The sequence below is a fragment of the Capsicum annuum genome, chromosome 7 (genome assembly GCF_002878395.1).
Source record: "Capsicum annuum cultivar UCD-10X-F1 chromosome 7, UCD10Xv1.1, whole genome shotgun sequence".
Classification (NCBI taxonomy): Eukaryota; Viridiplantae; Streptophyta; class Magnoliopsida; order Solanales; family Solanaceae; genus Capsicum; species Capsicum annuum.
The window spans coordinates 131,672,314-131,689,201 of record NC_061117.1 but is presented as its reverse complement, the minus strand read 5'-3'; positions in this window follow the sequence as shown (position 1 = coordinate 131,689,201).

Genomic DNA, 16,888 nt, shown 5'->3' with positions numbered 1-16,888 from the left:
AGACAATGTTAACTTGGTCCATAACCATAAACTAAAATAATATCTATAATACCCAATAAATCCTCAGATATTATTTGGGACCTCGAGAAAATAAGACAAATAGATACATTCACTAAAAAGTATATTCCAGACCTATTGAGAATATTACAACACTAATTTGAGGTCGTCTTGAATAAAGGTTGACCATTATCGAGTTTAACTTTCTCAACTCAATAACCCCATTAATGACTTAAATTACTTCCTAACATCTCATGAATTGGTACTACTCATCTCGTGAGTCATAATCCACATATGCAAACTATGAATAGTGCTAAAATAGAAAAAATGAGACAATTTCACAAACAACCGGGAGGGTTATTACATAAATTAAAAAGTGTTGATCATGTTGTTATAAATGCAACTTTAAAAATTCCCTTAAAGGTTTTAAGGTACTTTTCTTTAAAGCCTAGGCTTCAAAGAATAATCATGTCCCCTGAAACGGCTGCAACAATGAGATGCCATGCTAATGAGTAGCCTAAAGATAGGAATATAGGGCATCTTACTAATAAAAAAGTACAGAAAAAAATTGATAGTTTATACCAAGACTTCTCAAGAAATCCTCACAATGTTAGGCTTGGTCTTGCAAGTGATGGTTTGAACCCATTTATAATTATGAGTATTTCTCATAGCACGTGGCCAATTATGTTGATAAACAATAATTTATCATAATGAATTTGCATGAAGTTTGAGTATCTTATCTTATCAATGATCATTCCAAGTCCCTCATCTTCTGGAAATGATATAGATGTGTACCTACAACCATTAATAATAGAATTGAATGAACTATAGGAACATGGAATAGAAACATATGGTGCTGAAATCAGCCAAACATTCCAAATGTATGCAACCTTATTATGGATAGTTAGTGATTTTTCAGCATTAGCAATATTTTTATGATGGAGCACCAAGGAAAATTTGGCATGCCCCACTTGTAATTATGACCCATGTGTAGATATGTAATTTTTGACCTTCTCATAATTTTTACCTATCTTTAGTATCAAAATTTATTTTTTGTCTAATATTATTTTCAACTTTTATTTTCATTTTTAGTAGGTTTTATATGTAAAAATGTGAAAAAGATTTTCTTTGAAAATAGAGTTACATTTTAGAATATGTTTTATCTTTATTTATTTTTTGTAAATAATAAGAAAATTTTCAAAAATATATATATACTTTTTAATCTAGACTTTAATAAATAAGCTACTAATTCTATTATTCTCTTAATTATATTTTATTTTGAGCTAGTTATAAATTTTTATTATATTTTCTTAAGTATTAAAATTAATTAGTAATAGCTTTTCATTTTATTTATTTTATTCTATAAAAATTTAAAAAAGGAGAAACATTATCCTAAAAACTACCCAACTCCACATTTCATGCACCCCCCACTATCCTCAACCCTTCTCCCCCCGTTATTCCATAACTGCACACCTACAACAACACTTATAACTCCCATAACACCATATGCAGAGATGTACATAAACGAAAAAAGGGAGAACACAGAGAGAAAACCAAAAAAAGATAAAGAGAAGAGTAAGAAACAGACAAAGCAAGGAAAAGAAAAGGAGAGAATTTAGAGTTCAAAAAGAAAAAGAAAAATCAGAGAGAGAGAGCAAAAATGGGTAAACGATGATTTGAAGTTTGAGGTTTGGTTCATAATTCTAAGTTCGTGGCTTATTCTTTCTTTTGTTAGGAATTATTATGCAAGAGGTAACTGTAATTATAACATCCTATATTCCCCTAGCATAATATAAGTCCCAATATATAAGTATTCGTATATGAAATTTTTGAAACACTCATTATTTTTTAGTTTAGAGCCTATCATTACGTAGGAAATTCAATTAGCATTCAAACATTATAAAATTTGCCCAAATTCGATAATCGAATAAGAAATTATGGTGATTTTAAGTTTCAGTCGCAAAACCCCATCATTTTAACCTTTAACGCATCACAGAGCAAGCCAATCTCCCATTTGGTAATTTCCAGTGAGGGTCCGCAATCCTGGTGTATCGAGCCATAGGTCAATTTGACCTTTGTTCATTTCCAGTGTTGAAGCATGATAGCACCGCATCATGGAGAACTTCCAGGTCCCAATCAGTAAAGGACCGCAATTTCCCCACGTCGTGCCACAGACCAATTTCCCAATTGTCCGATTCCAATGACGACGTGGTAGCATCACGTCGCACCAGTCCAGAAAATTAAGATTTTCAATCAGTTCTGAGTTTTCATTCCAAGGGATTTTAAGTACTTTTCCCTTGTCCCAGTCAGCCCCAAACTTGAAATTAAGAACCTAATAACCTAATTGGGCATTTTTCTAATCAATTTTTCTCTAAAATCAAGAAAATTTTCTTAAGTAGCATAACCCTAACCTTCAAGAATCAATATCAAATCTCAAGAACTCTCCATCAATACTCCAAATTCATCATCCCAGGTATGTTAGATGTTCATTCGTAGATCTCTTTCATCCATGGAGCCCAAGTAACCTATTTTAAATCACCAAGTTATAACCCTTCAAGTTATAATTTTTTAAATTATGATTTCATCCATGAATCTCCATGTTCTACTGATTTTATACCATGTTACCATAAAATTATTGTTGTTATCCAATTTTCCATGTTTTAATACTATTGTTTATTGAATTAAACCATGATTTAATGATAGTATGATGAATTCATGCTATTCCTACAAATTCTATGGCATTTCTATGATTATTTTAAACCATGAACTACAAGTGTTTGATAAAATGCCTACAAAAGTGATTTATTTAATAAGAGCCTTCATGTTTTGGTCTTCAAGCTCTAGTGTTTTTTCAGTATTGTTGTTTTGAGTCCTAGGAGTATTGAATTCCTAAAAACCATAGTTGTTTATTTAGTCTAGCCTCGGTATATTATTGAATAGTCTTCATATTATAGTATGAGCATTATCAAAAAATTCAAATATCAGTCATTCAACTCAGAACAATCTAGTATCTCAGTGTCCTTCAATTGGGAGTAGGATTTAGCACTAAGCGAGTGTAGGGATGGTGGCTTCCCTGTCAGATAGGTAGAGTCATTAGTAGTCATCCCCTAACCTCAAGAACTATGTAGCTAGCATAGGATATAAGTAGTCACCTGTCAGACTAGGCTTGACTATCTCGCAGGGGTCACCCATCAGTTTAGGCTTGACACCCTTAAACCTTTGGATATTATATCAGTTTAGTGGATCCACATAGCCCTTGTTAGTACCCGTTGTATAGAATTAACATCCTTCCAAATGGGGCTACAATTTAGACCCCAAAAAGCTCAAATTATGGAATATCAATTAGATGATACCTCCCACAGTCTCAGATATAGTCTCACTTACAGTCCCAGCTCAGTTATTTAGTCTTAGTAATGTTTGACCAAAGCATAAGATTTTAGTTATTTTAGTATTTAGTTTACAGATTTTACTGAGTTATTTTACATGCTTAGTTATGCATCCTAAGTATTTACAGATTTCCATGCATTTTTAGTATCACAAATTCCATGCTCTCAACTCAGTACTCAATGATTTTCATGCATATCCAGTTAATTATTAGTTCTGTTCATGAAACCATGCATACCAACCTACCTCATTTAGCATACCAATACATTGTAAGTTTTGATCGGATACCTTTATTTTGCGCTATGATGTATCATATTATAGGTGCTTATGCTCAGTTCCTGGATCGCACTTAGTCGCTCAAATCATCAGTAGTATAGTAGCAGTGGTGAGTCCTCATCATTTGAGGACAGATTATATTACTTCATGTCTTTATCTTAGTAGTTAGTAAAGTTAGTTGGGGCCTGTCTCATCAACTCACAGTATCCAGTTTAGAGGTTTTTCAGACACTATAGTTAGCTATTCTGGTTTCAGTAATTTTATCAGATTCATAATTCAGTAGTTATTTTATTATTAAAACCTTATGGCATTTTAGTTATTCTTCCACATTCATGATTATATTACTAAGTGCTCACAGTAGGTATCAGTTCATGGATTAGTTTATGGTCGCTTAGGACCGTAAGCACCGTGTAGTGACTAGGGGTAGTCTCGGGTTATTACAAACTTAATATTAGAGCCTAAGGTTTTAAAGTGTCCTAGGAAGTCTAAAATTCACATCGAGTAGAGTCTTGTGCATGGGTGTATAGCGTGCCACACTTATGAATGAGAGTCTACAAGGTATTTAGGACAAATTTTCCCTTCTTTCAAGTATTCATGTCATGTGATTGATCATGAACTCAAGTTAAACTCTCAGTCTAATTCATTTCCTCCTTTCATTTACAGAACATGCCTTCCAAGAAGTTCAGAAGAAGAATAGAAACTTAGCCAGACCCTCAGCCCATCCAAGCAAATCCTCTAGATGAGCATATCTCTCACGCAGAATTCAGGGTTGCGTTCACTACTCTAGCAAACTCCTTAGCAGCATAAAATAAATGGACAGTTGCTATTCCAATCAACCCAATGCCCAATACTATTGCAACTAAATTTTGGGACTTCACCCGAATGAATCCTTCTTCTTTTATGGGGTCCAAGTCTGAAGAAAATCCACAAGAATTCTTAGATATGGTTCAGAAGGTAAAGGATATTATGGGGGTGACATCTAGTCAGAGTTCCGAGTTGGATGCATATAAATTGCAAGATATAGCCCATACTTGGTTTAATCAATGGAAAGTTGATAGAGGTGTTGATGCAAGGCCTATAGAATGGGAAGATTTTACCATCACTTTCTTGGAAAGATTCTTTCCATTTGAGTTGAGGGAGGCCAAGGTGTTAAAATTTATTAATTTGAGGCAATACAGTATGAGTGTAAGGGAGTATCCTCTCAAGTTTACTTAGTTAGCTAGATATGCTCCTCATGTGGTAGCTGACAGCAGGTCTAAGATAAGTAAGTTTGTATTTGGAATTTCTAATAGTGTGGTTAAGGAGTGTAGAAATGCAATGCTGATTAGTAAGATGGATTTGTCTAGGCTGATGGTCCATGCTCAATAGATAAAGGAGCAAAAGATTAAGGAGAGGGAGATAGAAAACAAGAGATCTAGGATGGATAGTTTTAATTATAATCATCCAAAGTTAGAAGATGGTAACCATTCTCAATTTCATCAGAGGTCTTCAGCCCCAGTACCTTCTTCAGCTAGTGCCCCAGTACCCAAATTCAAAAATGACAATAGAGATATGGCACCAGGATCTAAGTCCCAGGTCAGTGTTAGCAGTGCTCGTACTAATCCTTTATGTTAAAAGTATGGCAGACACTATCAGGGTGAGTATGAAGAGGGTAGTGATGTAAGTTTTGGGTATGGCAAGCTAGGCCATCAGATTCGAAAGTGTCGGGTAGTTTCTCAGAAAGGTATGGATTCATCAGACCTAGCATCTCTCCATAGGGTGCACCTGTTCTATTCGTGTGTAAAAAAGACGGTTCTCTCAGAATGTGCATAGACTACCATTAGTTGAACAAGGTCATAGTCAAGAGTAAATATCCACTTCCAATAATCGATGACTTGTTTGATCAATTTTAGTGTACCATCTATTTTTCAAAGATAGACCTCAGATCAAGCTATCATCATCTTAGAGTGAGAGAATGTGACATTCCAAAAACATCTTTCCAAACTCGGTATAGTCACTTTAAATTTCTAGTTATGTCCTTTGGTCTTATGAATGCCCCAGTAGCCTTAATGTCCTTGATGAACCGAGTTTTCAAGAAGTACTTGGACATGTTCATCATAGTATTCATTAATTACATTCTTGTTTATTCTCATAGTGAAAGAGATCATGCAGACGATATCAGCATAGTGCTTCAGACTCTTAGAGCTCACCAGTTGTTCGTAAAATTTAGTAAGTGTGAATTCTGGCTAAGATCAATAGCATTCCTTGGTCTTATTTTTCTGGTGATGGCATTAGAGTTGATTCTCAAAAGACTAAAGCGGTGAGAAACTAGCCTAGACCCTTCTCTCTCTCAAATATCAGGAGTTTCTTGGGTTTAGCTAGCTATTACCATTGTTTATTGAAGGGTTTTATTCTATTGCATCCCTCATGTCCAGATTGACTCAAAATAAAGTTAAGTTTCAGTGGTCAAATTCCTGCGAGAAGAGTTTTCAAGAGTTGAAGACTCGACTCACCTCAGCCCCAGTCTTTACTCTACCAGGCGATTCAGATGGTTTTGTTGTGTACTATGATGCATCCAGAGTAGGTTTGGGTTGTGTCCTCATACAGAGATGTAAGGTCATAGCATACACCTCCAAACAACTTAAGCTTCATGAGAAGAATTATTCAACTTCTAATCTTGAGCTAGTAGTTGTATGTTTGCCTTTAAGATTCGAAGGCATTACTTATATGGGGTGCATGTTGATGTGTTCACAAATCATAAAATCCTTTAGTATGTGTCCTCTTGGAAAGATTTGAATGTGCGTCAAAGAAGGTGGTTAGAATTATTAAAAAATTATGAAATAAGTGTTCTGTATCATTCGGGCAAGGCCAATATAGTGATTAATGCTCTCAGTAAAAAATATCTATGGGTAGTGTAGCTCATGTTGAGGATGGTAAGAAGAAGTTAGCTCAGGAAGTTCATCATCTTGCCCAACTAAGTATCCGCTTAGTCGATTCAGTAAAAGGTAGTGTATGGGGTATATAGTAGCTTAGAATCATCTCTAGTTTCCGAGGTAAAGGAAAAGTAGGTTAGAGATTCCAGTCTAGTTAAGTGGAAAGAATCAGTCAAAGATTAGAAAGTGGAGGTTTTCTCCTAATTGGGAGATGGTGTTTTGCATTGTTAGTGTATATTATGTATTCCTGATGTAGATGATTTGAGGCAACGAATTCTTATAGAAGAGCATAGTACGTTTTACTCTATTCATCCAGGGGCCACTAAGATGTACCGTAATTTACGGGAAATCTATTAGTGGAGTGGGATGAACAGAGATATTGTAGAGTTTGTAGCTAAGTTCTCTGCATGTCAACAAGTTAAGATTAGGCACTAGAAGCCTAGTGGTCCCACTACAAGAGTTTAATATTCCTATGTGGAAATGGGAGGAAGTGAATATGGATTTTGTGATAGGTTTTCCTCGTACCTGTGATCAGCATGACTCTATTTAGGTTATCGTAGACAGATGACCAAATCATCTTATTTCTTAGAAGTCCATACCTCTTATTTAGCCAAGGACTATGCCAATATCTATCTCAGAGAGTTGGTTAGGTTGCATGATGTTCCCTTATCTATCATCTTAGATAAAGGTACTCAGTTTACCTCTCACTTCTAGAAAGTATTTGAAAAGGGTCTTGGTACCCAAGTCCACCTCAGTACAACCTTCCACCCTCAGACAGACGACTAAGTAGAACAAACTATTCAAACTCTTGAGGATATACTAAGAGCATGTGTTGTTGATCTCAAGGGTAGTTGGGATGACCATTTTCCTTTGATTGAGTTCGCATACAATAACAACTATCATTCCAGTATCCATATGGCTACATTTGAGGCTCACTAGGGTAGGAGATGTAAATCTCCAATTGGTTGGTTTAAAATAGGTGATGCTGTAGTAGTAGGGCCTAACTTGGTGTTTGATGCATTAGAAAACACTCAGTTGTTCAGAGAAAGGCTTAGGGCTAACTAGAGCCGACAAAAATCATATACAGATATAAGGAGAAGAGATCTCAAGTTTGAGGTCGGTGATTTTGTGTACATAAAAATCTCTCCCATGAAGGGAGTGAAGAGATTCAGCAAGAAAGGGAAACTATGTCCCTGATATGTTGGTCCCTTTAGAATTCTCTATCATTTTGGAAAGGTATCTTATGATCTTGAGTTGCCCTCAGATTTAGCCTTAATACACCTAGTGTTCTATGTCTCATTGTTGAAAAAGTGTACTGGTGATCTAGCTATAATTGTTCCCTTAGAAAGTGTAGATATTCAGAACAGTCTTTCCTTTGAGAAAGTTCTAATCAAAATTCTTGATCATCAAGTTCGTAGACTAAGGAACAAAGAAGTTCCACTAGTCAAAGTTCTTTGGCGGAGTAAGTCCGTTTACTGAGCCACTTGGGAAGAAGAAGTAGATATGCAGACCAAGTACCCTCATCTTTTCTTTGCAAATCTAAATTCAGTATAAGGTACCGATCTTATTAAGATTTTTTTTCTCTGTCAAGCTCAATTTTAGTCGCAGATTATGTTCATGTCAATCGTGCATTCATGAATTAATTCAGTCATGCATTCCATGCATCAGACATGCATATTTAGTGTGTAAGCTCAGTCCATCTGTTCCCTGAGCTTAACCTATTTCATTTGGGGATGAATGATCCCAAGGGGGAGATATTGTAACACCCCGTATTTTCCTAGCATAATCTAAGTCCTAATACATGAGTATTCATATATGATATTTTTGAAACCCTCATTATTTTTTAGTTTAGAGCCTGCCATTGCATAGGAAATTCAATTGGCTTTCCAACGTTATAAAATTCACCTAAATCTGATAACCGGGTAAGAAGTTATGGCAATTTTAAGTTTTAGCAGCAAAACCCCATCATTTTAACCTTTAGCGCATCACGGAGCAGGACAATCTCCCATTTGGAAATTTCTAGTGAGGTTCTGTGATCCTGGCGTATCACGACATAGGTCAATTTCACATTTTTCCATTTCCAATGTCGAAGCACGATACCACCACATCGCGGTGAACTTCTAGGTCCTAATCAATGAAGGACTGCGATTTGCCCACATCCCATCACAGAACAATTTCCCAGTTGTCCGATTCTAGTGACACAGCGCGATAGCGCCGTATCGCGCCATATCACGCCAGTACAGAAAATCAAGATTTTCAGTCATTTTAGAGTTTTAATTCCAAGGGCTTTTAAGTACTTTTCCTTAGTCCCAGTCAGCCCCAAACACAAAATTAAGTCCCTAATAACCTAATTGGGCATTTTTCTAAACAATTTTTCCCTAAAATCAAGAACATTCTCTCAAGTAGCAAAACCCTAACCTTCAAGAATCAAGGTCAAATATCAAGAACTCTACATCAATCCTTCCGAATTCCTCATCCCAGGTATGTTAGATGTTCATCCATAGATTCATTTCATCCATGGAGCCCAAGTATCCTTTTTTAAATCACCAAGTTATAATTCTTCAAGTTATTATGTTTTAAATTATGATTTCAACCATGAATCTCTATGTACTATTGATTTAATACCATGTTACCATGAAATTATTGTTATTATTCAATCTTCCATGTTTTAATACTATTATTTATTGAATTAAACCATGATTTAATGCTATTTTGATGAATTTATGCTATTCCTACAAATTCCATGACATTTCTATGCTTGTTTTAAACATAAACTACAAGTGTTTGATAAAATGCCTACAAGAGTTATTTATTTAGTAAAAGCCTTCATGTTTTGGTCTTCAAGCTTTAGTAGCTTTTCAGTATTGTTGTTTTGAGTACTGGGGGTATTGAATACCCAAAAACCATAGTTATTTATTTAGTCTAGCCTTAGTACATTACAAAATAGTCTTTAGATTATATTATGAGCATTATCAGAATAGTCAGCTATCAATCATTCAACTCAGAATAGTCTAGTATCTCAGTGTCTTTCGATTGGGTGTAGGATTTAGCACCAAGCGAGTGTAGGGATGGCGGCTTCCCCGTAAGATAGGCAGAGAGAGTCATTAGTAGAAGTCCCTATACTCCAAAACTATGTAGATGGCATAGTATATAAGTAGTCACCCATCAGATTAGGCTTGACTATCTCACAGGGGTCACCCATTAGTTTAGGCTTGACGTCCTTAGTCGACATTATCAGTTTAGTGGATCCATAAATCCATTGTTAGTACCTGTGGCACGGTATTAACACCCTTCTACTGGGGTTACAGGTTGGACCCCGATTAGCTCATATTAGGAAATATCAATTAGATAATACCTCCCACAGTCTCAATTATAGTCCCAACTCAGCTATTCAGTCTTAGTGTTGTTTGACCAAAGCATACAGATTTTAGTTATTTTAGTATTTCAGTTTACAGATTTTACTCAGTTACACTATATGCTTGGTCATGCATCCTCATTATTTATAGATTTCCATGCATTTTTAGTATCTACAAATTCCATGTTTTCTACTCAGTACTGTATGCTTTGCATCATATCTAGTTAATTATTAGCTCTGTTCATAAAACCATGCATACCAGCCTACCTCATTTAGCATACCAGTATATACAAAGTACTAATCTCTTACATTTCTTTTGTGCTATGATGTATCATATCATAGGTGCTGACACTCAATTCTCGGATCGCACTTAGTCCTTCAGATTATCAACAGTACAATAGCAGTGGTGAGTTCTCATCATTCGAGGACAAATTATATTACTTCATGCCTTTATCTCAGTAGTTAGAAAAGTTAGTTGGGGCATGTCTTTATCGCTCATAGAATCCAATTTAGAGGATTTTCAGACACTACAGTTAGCTTTTTAGATTATACAGATTTTAGTATTTTTATTAGATTGATAATTCAGTAATTTCATTATTAAAACCTTATGAAATTTTAGTTATTCTTCTGCATTAATGATTATATTATTCAGTGTTCACAACAGGTACTAGCTTATGGGTTAACTTGTACTACCTCGGGACCGTAAGCTCTGTGTAAAGACTAAGGGGTAGTCTCAGGTCATTATAGTAATTCAGCAAGGTAACAGAGACCTGGTATTCAAAAGAAGAAGAAGAAGAAGTATGTAGAGAAGGAAAGAGAAAAGAAGGGAGGAAGAAACTTTACAGAAACTGAGTAATCTTGTATATTCACTTAAACTTCAAAGTACATAAGTATCCCTTATATAGAGGAGATAAAAAACTAACAAACTAACTCCTAGTTGTCAAAACAGTTAACTAACTCACTATTCCTAAAAACTGTTTAACAGAAAAATGGAATAGCTTTATTCTACTGCTTCTAGAAGTTGTACCAGCTGTATTTCCTTGTATTCAACACTCCCCTTCACGCTAGGAAGGTCAGAATATATCATAGATTCCTATCTTGTATTTAAGATGAACTTGTTGTACTTTTGTAATACCCCGTGTTTATCTAGCTTAAATTAACTCTCAGTCCATGAGTTATCCAATATAAAGTTTTATAAATACTCAGTATTTTTTAGTAAAAATCCTTCCAATTCATAGGAAATTCAATTACCTTTCCACCGATATAAAATTCGCCCAAATCCAATACCCGGGTGAAGAGTTAAAACCATTTTAGTGAAACAGTGTACCACCTGGTAACTCGGCGCATCACGGAGCCAGACCAAATGGCATTTGGCAATTTCCAGTGGAGCTCCATGATACCACCGCATTGTACTACTAGCCCAGTTCCTAATTGTCATTTTCCAGTGTTCCATCATAATTCTGGTGCCTCGCTCCAAGAGTGAAATTTGTGCACAAAGGGGTAACGCGATTGTCAGTTTCTAGACACACGGCGCGATAGCACCACATCACGCCAAAGGCCCATATTGAGATTTTTCAGTTATTTCCCAATTTTAATTTTGAGGGCATTAAATTTTTTCCCTCACCCCAGTCAACCTTTAAAATGAAATTCAACCCTAATAAACCTAGTTACGCATTATTCATTCAATTATTCCCCCAAGTTAAACAATTCACTCGTAAGAGGAAAATACCCTAGCTTCAAGAATCAAGGTCAATCCTTAAGAAATTCTCCAAGAACCTTCAAGAACTCTTTTTATCAGGTAAGTTAGGTTGTCATCTATGGGTTTCTTTCACCCATAGAGTCCACGAATCCATTTTCTAATTACAAGATTGTTGAATTATGAACTTCAACATTTGAATTGAATTGAATTCCTGTTCATGTTATTATTGGGTCTTAGTCCATGATTTAATTACAAGCCTTCATGAAATAAATCATTATATCTGTTGATTTACATGATATTCATGATAAACCCTTCAATTTGCAAGTTAATTGTTATAACCATGTTTACCCAAAGTGTTTATGATTTAGTAAAACAAATTTGCTTCCCATGTGTTTGATAAATTATTTATGAGAATGAAATAATGTCATTATAGCATGCTAACATATATTCCCCAATTATGTACAAGCTTATGCCCTACAAGTGTTTGATGAAATGCTTATGTGATTTGACTAGTGAAAGCATGACATGTTATTATGTGACATTCATGCATAAGTTCATGTATATCAAGTGTTTAACAAATGTCTAAATGAGTGCATTGTTAGTAAGTAAGTATTGTTATACCTTTATGATCATGTTATGTCTTTCTTCTATGTTATCGTATCTTGGGGGTGTTTAGTACTCGATAATTTAGCTATTTACCTAGAGCCAGTGTCAGTCATAGAATCTCAGTTATGTCACGATCCATAGTACTCTCAGTCAGTTACAAAACTCAGGAATACTCAGTAGACTCAGTATCAGTCCAGTTCAATAAAATCAGTTTATTATCTTAAAGTTGGGAGTACGATTTAGCACCGAATGAGTGTAGGGATAATGGTTTCCCTGTCAGAGAGGCCGAGTCATTAGTAGCAATCCCTGTACTCTAGAACTGCATAGCCAGCACAGGATGAGGAGTCACCCATCAAACTAGGCTTGACTACCTCCTAGGGGTCACTTATCAGATTAGGCTTGGTTCCGCCTAGGTGTCACTCGTTAGTTAGGCTTAGCATCCTGGTTTTTCAATGTTAGTATTCATGGTATGGTATTAGAACCCTTCTAACTTAGGTCACAGGTTGAACCCCTATCAGCTTAGATTTGGGGCATGTTGGTTAGATGATTACCTTCCACAGGTTCAGTTTTAGTCTTTTGTATAGAACTCAGTTTAGTTCTACAGAATTAGGGTTGTTAGATACATTTAACCAGTATTAGTAACTCAGTTATCAAAACTTAGTACTTAGCTTCAGAAAAGCTCAGTTACAGTATATGTATATGCACAGTATTGCATACTCAGTGATTTTAGTAGTATAAGTTAATCATGTACTCTTAAATTTAGTTACTCTATATTATTTAGTCAGTTAATGTTCATGCATATAAACCCTTGCATTCATAATTACCTTATCTAGCATACTAGTAAATTCCACGTACTGACCAAATACTCTTTCTTTGTGCTATGATGTCTCATATCATAGGTTCGAAAACTCAGGTTTTCGACAGCGCTTAGGTAGATCCAGTTAGCAATCGCAGATTTAGTAGTGATTCCTCATTTATGGATGATGTGTTTTTATTTTAGTATTTTAGCTTATCAGTTGTTCGGTAGTTGGAGTGAGTTAGGGGCTTATCCCATCAACTTCATATTTAGACAGTTTAGTAAAGGCTTTTAGACTAGACCAGTTCAGACAGTGTTTAGTTTTTAGATATTTTTTTACTATATATTATTATTTATCAGCATTTAGATTTTGAACCTTATGGTAATTCAGCCTAATTCTGCTTTTATTTTAGTATTATTATTCGTGCTCACAGTAGATATCAGTCATGGGTTAACGTGTGGTCCTTCGGGATTATAAGCATCGTATGACGCCCAGGGTGTACTCTCAGGGCATTACAAACTTGGTATTAGATCCAGGTACAACAGAGTCCTAGGAAGTCTAAAGGTCGCATCGCGTAGAGTCTTGTGCATGGGTGTGTAGCGCGCCACACTTGTGGATAGGAGGCTATGATATGTTTTAGGAAAAGTTTCCCTTCTTTCAGTGTTTATGTCGTGCGAGTAAGCATGATCTCAAGCTAAATTCTCAGTCTAATCCCTTTTTCCTTCTAGTTACAGAACATGTCTCCCAGAAATACTAATGAAATGAGAATCGAAAGTTAGTCAGCAACTCAGTCCATTTAGGCAAATCCCTTGAATGAGCACGTCTCCCATGTAGAATTTAGAAATGCTTTCACTATGTTTGCCAATTCAGTAGTTGCTCAGAACAACCTACAGGTTGTTGTCTTATCTAGGCTTGGGGTTTATACTCAATAGAGCAAAGGGGAGAAGCATAGGAATAAATATAGAAAGAATAAGAGAGTCAAAATAAGTGGTTTTAGGCCAAGGTTACAAAGTGGTAATCAGTTTTAGTTCTGTTAGAAATTCTCAGCCCCAAATTCTTCTGCAGCTAGTGCTCCAGTGCCAAAGTTTAGAAATTTCAGTCGAGATAGCATGTCATACTCTAAGTCTTAGGGTAGAATGAAAAGAGGTCGTACCCACCTACATTGCCAGAAATGTAGTAAAAATCATCAGGGGGTGTGTAGGGCTAGCAGTGGCGTATGATTTGGGTGTGGCAAGTTGGGCCATAAAATCAGAGATTGTCCTCAGTCAGGTTCACAAGTTCAGTCCAACAGTCCTTCAGCTTAGTCCAGTCATCCACACCAGTAGGGTGCCACTTCCAGTGCCACCAGTGGGCAACGCCTAAATAGGATTTATGCACTTCAGTCTAGACAAGATTGGGAAAGTTCTCCTGACATGATCACTGGTACGTTATAGATCTTCCATTTACATATTCATGCCTTATAAGATCCAGGAGCTTTTCTGTCTTTTGTAACTCCTTGCATAGAAGTCAACTTTAAGTTAGACTAAAAATTTTAACAAAACCTTTCTTAGTGCCTGCCTCAGTAGGTAAATCTATTCCAGCCAGACGAGTATACAAAAATTGCTCGATTATAATATGTCAGAAAATCCCTTCAGTTGAGTTCAGTAATAGAGTCATTCAATTTCAATTTCTTCATCAACCTTTCCTTGAATGAAGGGGTAGTACATCAATTTCAGTTGATTTAAGTGTGAATCTCTAGATCGAACTAGTAGAAATAGAAGTTGAGAATTCTAAGTTAGTCAGTGTTGAGGTGGCTATATGATGATTGTTGGGGCAGTAGAAAGCTAAGAATCATGTAACAGAACGAAGTACTAGCAGTGGACCTTACCTTATCAGGAGTAGTCCTTCAGAATGAGTTTAGTGTTTACGAGTATTGCTACATCTCGGGCTCTAGAGTAAAGTGGTTTCAGTTTGATTTAGAATTTATTAAGAGGTTCACAAACCTAGAATAATGGCTTTAAGATAAGGGGAATATGGTAGAACAAGTAACCAAATCAGACTCTCAGATTTTAGCAGTAATGTAAGTATTTATAGAGAAGCAGCGGGAGAGGTTGATGCGCAACCCATCCTTACCTCAGCATAAATTTTTGCACTTCATCTATCACGATATCTACTTAGGCCTTATATGTTATCTCTATTATCATAGTTCCTATTCATGCACATTATCAAAAATCATGTACGTTTATAGTTTCTAGTATAAGGAGTTCTAGTTTCCTCAGTGTTACAAATCATGTTCTACAAATACAAAAACTCCAAACTCAGGTCATGCAGCTCATGACTTATGTACTCATGCCTTACTCAGTTTCCATGAATTATGCTATACTTCTAATGATCAGATAAATCCAAATTATGGCATGTATATCCTCAGTCTACATCTCTTGATAAATCAAGGATGTTGATTTTCTATTCCTCAGGCCTGAGGTAAGTGTCAAGTTTGATATAGTGCCATTCATGCTTCAGATCCTCATGTTTTAACCTTCAGCAAACTCTCCTTATGAAATGATTTAGTGATGAGCAGGTGCTTAAAAGAGAGAGAGTGAATGTTTTATATTAATAAAAGATTGTTGCATGCTAGTTTTACATGAGGCTGTAGTTATGAAGATAGGCTTAAATATCATGTTAGTGTGCGGGTGAATAGCTAGCAAAAGGATGTATTTAGTTATTAGAGGGAAAAAAATCAGAATTCTTACTAAGATAAGAAGTTGAGAAAATGCAGAGTGTGAGTGTACATTCAGATCCTTGATTTATGCCAGTCCCCATCACGTAACTATCATAACTCAACCACAGTCTCAGTTCAGCATTCAGTTCCAAACTCAGTCTTATTTCAGGTTTGCTTGACCAAAGCGTACAGTTATCAATTATTTAGTTATCAGTATCTCAGTATTTCAGAATCATGTTAAGCACTTAGTCTTGCATTCCTAGATGATACCGTTTCCATGAATTCATGCTCAATTACCTCATGTTCCTCAGTTAGTCCTTACCTTATATGAATAGTACTCTATAGCTTCAGTCCAGTTATTCAGGTTAAGACAGTGCAATCTTACATAAGCAGTATTCAGCTATCAATCATCCAGTTGATTAAATAAGTTAGTATGCTTACACATTTGTACTCCGTGACCATGTGAATATTTTTAGTAGCCCCAAGTGAGATGTGATGTTGAAGTAGGAATTATAGTTAAGGGAATAGTTAATAAAGGTGCCTAGGATGGCAACCTAGTAGTTTTAGTTCATGAGTCTTAGAAACTCTGTCTTAGATGACATTTCGTAGACCTTGCTCCATATTACAGAATTGGAGCCATGTTGCGATGTCTTATTCAGACCATGCCAAGATTTCTTTGCTCCCTAAAGTCATTAGAACTTTATAGAAAGAGTATCAAGAAATGCTCCAGATGAGTATAACTTTTCAGCATGTGTAAGTCCGTAAAGCCAAGAATTCAGTTTAGCAGTCAGACAGATAAGTTCGTATGGTTTCCCCATCTTTCCACCCAGTCATACTATCTGAAGTTTCGTGAATATGAATAGTCCATGATAGAGCATCCTAGTAGTTATGAGTTCAGCCTAGTTCATGTATCCTGCCTCAGTTTCATATTTCAAATATTCAGTCACGATTCAGTTCATAGGTGCCCTGTACATCATCTCCGCTTTTCCTCAGTATCCCAGCCAAGTCGGCATTTTTCGAGAGACATAGTGTCCAAAGGAGGGATGCACTATAATCCTCGAGCTTTCATGTCCTAAACCTTCTAGTTTCTCATCACGTAATAAATCCAGTTTTGAGTAATGGGTACTCATAAGTTGACCCTCTCATTCCAATCTCAGTCGTATG